The 4755-nt window shown below is 50.9% G+C and overlaps 1 pseudogene; it reads left to right on the top strand.

Annotated features, from left to right (window-relative positions):
- LOC106324170 overlaps positions 1–4755 on the top strand; it is a 9709-nt pseudogene that overhangs the window by 4242 nt on the left and 712 nt on the right.

Raw genomic sequence — 4755 nt, 5'->3', positions numbered from 1 at the left:
GGATTCTGCGACAGATGGCGAATTCGACTCAACATGTCGACCCCGAGTAACGGCCAAGCCGATTCGACGAACAAGACCATCATCGACGGTCTGAAAAAATGACTCGACTTAAAGAAAGGTTGCTGGGCAGATGAACTAGACGGTGTCCTGTGGTCCCACAGAACAACTCCTCGCGTAGCGACGAAGGCTACCCCTTTCTCGATGGCCTACGGCGTCGAGGCAATGGCCCCCGCAGAAGTGAATGTGACGAGCTTGCGCCGATCGCGAATGCCACAAAACATCGAACTCAACCGCGACATGCTGCTCGCCGCACTCGACGACATCGAGGAAAAGCGCGACCAAGCACTACTCCGTATCCAGAATTACCAGCATCAAATCGAGAGCTACTACAACAAAAAGGTCAAATCGCATCCCCTCGAAATGGGCAATCTTGTCTTAAGAAAGGTCTTCGAGAACACTAAGGAATGGAAACCTGGCAAGCTTAGAGCCAACTTGGAAGGACCATATAAGATAGTCGAAGTCATCAAATTAGGAGTATACTGCCTCGAGACTTCAACAGGCGAAGCAATACCGAGAGATTGGAACTCCAAACATCTCCGCCTCTTCCATCCTTAGTCAAGACAAACGCCTTACCGAGTAAATGCGCCACTAAGGCCATTTTTAAAAAAAAAAAAAAAAAAAAAAAGGCGAAAGAACGACCAACGGTCACGTTCTCTCGCTACAAAAAAAAACCGAGTAAATGCGCCTCAAAAGCCACTTTTACTCGCAATCTAAGAACTACGAATGGCTTGATTCCCACAAAGGGATACGTAGGCAGCCCAAAAGAAAAGGGGTCCAGCCAAAAAAAAACAAACAAACCTCCTCCCCGAGGAATCGATCTCCGAAGCAGACGATCACTTAAGCGATGCCGACACGAGCATGCCCCAGCTTCTCGAACAAGCGTATCGGTACTCGCATTACACGTTGGATATGTCCTGATCAGACACGTATTCACGGGAGTCAACCGCGTTGCGATTTAAACCAACCCGGCCGAGACAATGACTCCAACTCACCCTGTAATTTACTAAGTAAGGTTTGACCTACTGAACGTTTGAAAATTACGTTAGGGTCGATTTGGAACCGTCAACGTCGAGAACTCACAATTAACAACGAAACTCAAATGACGAACGATCGCGAGTCAAAGAAATCGACCGAGACAAAGTCATGACGAGCTTAAACACTACGACGATTCGATATCTAGAATAACGTTTATACTAAACAAACAGTCACTTCGAATCTTGAGAAATCATGCATTTGATAGACAAGTACGATAAAAGACAAACAGTTAATACGATTCGAAGAATTGGAAATAACAAAAGAGAAACAACAAAGTAGAAGTCTTGAAAGGCAAAAGTCTAAAAAGCAACAACACAAGTCCTCTGAGACTCAAAAGAAACAACAAACAAAAAAGACTAAGCTTCCCGATCACTCTCGCGATCGTTGAGGACGGAGAGCTCCGAAGCCCTGACGCTTGACTCACGAGCAGCCGGAGAAACATGCACTTCGCCTGATCTCGGGACGATCTCTGGATCAGCCAAAGGACCTTCAAGAAGAGGCGTCAGGTCTTCGCGCCGCTCTTCAGCCGGATGAGTAGGCGGAACGTGGAGGCTCGCTGCAATCTCCGGATCGATCAAGCCGGCGTTGGACCTATACGGATCGAGACTCGCCAAGATTCGAGCATCCACAAACTGAGAGTCCAATACGAGAGGAGAAAGTGCGAGATCTTCCTTGGGTATCTCGCCCACCCTAAGCTTCTCGGCTTCCTCCTCGTATTTCTTCTCTTGCTCGGCGAACAGCTCGATAGTAGCTTGCGAGATGTCGCTCCCAGCCCTCTTCAAAGCCTCAAGGCATTTCCTGGTTCCGAAGGCTTGGCTATGAAGCAACCGGGCCTCCTCATAGGGACCTCGTCGCTCTTCTCGGGAGCAAACCCTAGCGAAGCGACGATTAGCTTTCGCGGCCATCCCGGCCTCAACTCTTCCTCTTTCCCTCGTCACTTCCAGGATCCTGGAGTCTCTAAGGCGCCTCATCTCTCTTTCATGAGATGCAGCGAGCGAAACCTTCTCGCCTCCAAGTTCGGCGTTCTTCCGCTCGAGCTCACGAACGACTCCTCAGGATACCTCCAACTCGGCTTTGAGCTCGTCTCTTCGAGCAATGATGCGAGCAAACATCCCATTAAGCCTCTCGACGTCAGCCCTCGATGCATTCAGCTGGTGAGCAGAAGCTTCCTCTTTCTCCGCGTGCTCCTTCTTAGCTAGCTCGAGTTCACCCAAAGCTCCCTTCAGGGCAGTGTCGTACTTATCGATCACGATGTTCGTCGCGCTATCCCCCTAAACAAACGAGGAGATGAAAATTGTAAGAAGAAGTTAAAGAACGAAAAAAAAAAGGGACCGAGCCATTTACCAGCAGCTTGGCCCTCGCGGGCCCTCGCGGCTTCCTCGTATTCTCCCCCAAAGATGAGGTCCTTCACAGTGGGCAAAGGTTTCACCCTCCCCCTTAATTGGCGAAGGAACTCTCCACACTTCTCGGGAACATACACTAGAGGGGTCGGTCCCTCGTAGTGAAACGAAACCTTGTCTGGAAAGTTGACTCCGGGCACCCTCCTCAAGATAGCAGAACGCCAGAAGGAGGAACGTCGCTCGCCTCCTCAGCGCTCCCCTCGACTCCCGAGCCGCCCCTCTTCCTTTTTTTACCCTTCCCCGCGTTTCTAGCGCCAGAAGGGGGAACCTCGCCAGTGCGAAGAACCGTCGTCGAGGGTCCTTCCTCGCTGACCAGTCCCAGCTGGGCGGCTAACATCGTGCTCAAATCAGGAAGAGTTGCCATCCTCTTTGCTTCAGAAATTTGCTTCTGGATGTCCTTCGGGAAGATGTCTAGTCGCTTGGTGCGAATAGGAAGAACGGTCGGAAGATCAGATCTCCACTCTCCTAAAAACATAAGGCAAAAAAAAAAAAGGTCAGGACGCGACAAATAAACTTTGCGATCGAAAAAATAACCAGAAACGGCGAGAGAACGCACTTCGAGCGATCCGGTCCTGAAGCTCGCGAATCTTCTCAACGGTAATCTCGGACCAACGGTAGATCCGAAGCAAATCGACGGCTCGAACGCTTTTCAGGAAATCCTCAGGATAGACTGGAGACGTAGGATGGCCAACTGCGAGAACAACAAAAAGAAAGTTCCGTTAAGGTTAACAAAATCAGACGTAGCTCGCGACAAGATATTCTACCACAAGAACGGTTCCATAGGACCCGATAGTCCTCTCGAGGAGGCTCCTCGAAAGCCGAGTCGTCGGACTTGATGAAGAAGTAGGAACGCTGCCAATTCTGCGTTTTGTTTGGATGACCGGCACACACATTGCAGTTTGGTCGCATCTTCACCGAGTAGGTTCCCTCCTTCATATCGGTTATCGAGGTCATCTCCTCGAACGACCTGACGCTCATCGGCATGTCAATCTCCTCCGCTAGAACTGATAGAGTGACGGTTAGTCGCAGCGAGCCGTTCAGTAACTGACTAATCGCGAGATCCCACCGCCTAGCGTACGCGGTGATCAGTCGCGGGATGGGGAACCAACAGCGAGTGTCATCCTGTAAATAAGACTCGTATACTGTTTTGGTACCCGATCGGAGGAGACCAAGGCCTTTGCTCCTGCGTAGGAATGAGGAAGGTCACGCCTGTAGCGTTCTTGGCCCGAAGAACCCTCTTCACGCTCCTCAGGGTCGACTTAGTCTCGTCCACACCGTCCCAATCTTGACCAGCCACGAAAGCAGGGCGCAATAAGTCAGGATGTAGTCGTGGAAGCTCCTCGAAAATCCCTTCGGGATTGAAGGTCGTCGGAAACAACTTGGCTTCAGAATCGTCGTCTTCCGAATGATCGTCTTCCACTGCGCGAGCCCTCAAGGTAATCGAGTCAACGGGCACCGCCCCGCTCTGTCGTCTCTCGCACACTCCGTCGCATCCCTCACGGCGACATTCTCGCACCCTTCCCTCGCAAGCCGTGTAGCATCTGCGACCAGAAGCTTCTGGGAGCGAGACAAATCGACTGTGTCCATCATCGCCTCGTGATGAGTCGACTCGAGATCCCCGATACAACCTCCGTCAGGACCCCTTGCCGGAGCCGATGCCGCCGCAACTGATTTCCTCTTTTGCTGCCTTGATAACCCCTGAGCCGACGACATGGTAGAACAAGGCGGCGAAGAACGCGTCGAATGAAGGCTATAACACCTAGAGAGATAAAAGAAGGAGAGAGAGAGAGAGAGTACCTTTGATCGCGGAGGAAACTTGAAGAAATGAGAGAGGATCTGCGTATTTATAAAGAAAAGAGAGGGGGGACTCGAGGCATCATCATTAGGTCTATTCTGGCCTAGATGGGCCTCGAAACTCTTCCTAAAAACCCAGCGGACCCTCGTGACGTTTCGACTTCTCGGTGCATTTAAAAGAGAAAAAGGGGGGGGGGAATTCGAGGTGTCGTCATTAAGCCTAAACGGGCCTAAATGGACCTCGAAACTCTCCCAAATATCCAGCGGACCCTCGCGACGGTTCGGCTTCTCGTCTAAATCGGACGTCGGTCATCTTAAAGTCAGAATAAACCAACGGTTAATCTAGATATGTCAGTCGGGATCTGAATATCCGCGACTAATCGGCCTCAAGCGGAAATATTCCAGAACCCTCCCTGCCACACAACGATCAAAAGGAGCGATAAAGCCTCTACTGCTCGCTTCCGAA

This window comes from Brassica oleracea, chromosome C2 (assembly GCF_000695525.1).
Source record: "Brassica oleracea var. oleracea cultivar TO1000 chromosome C2, BOL, whole genome shotgun sequence".
Classification (NCBI taxonomy): domain Eukaryota; kingdom Viridiplantae; phylum Streptophyta; class Magnoliopsida; order Brassicales; family Brassicaceae; genus Brassica; species Brassica oleracea.
Note: the sequence above shows the minus strand (reverse complement) of the source record. Positions and strands in the feature narration are given on the sequence as shown.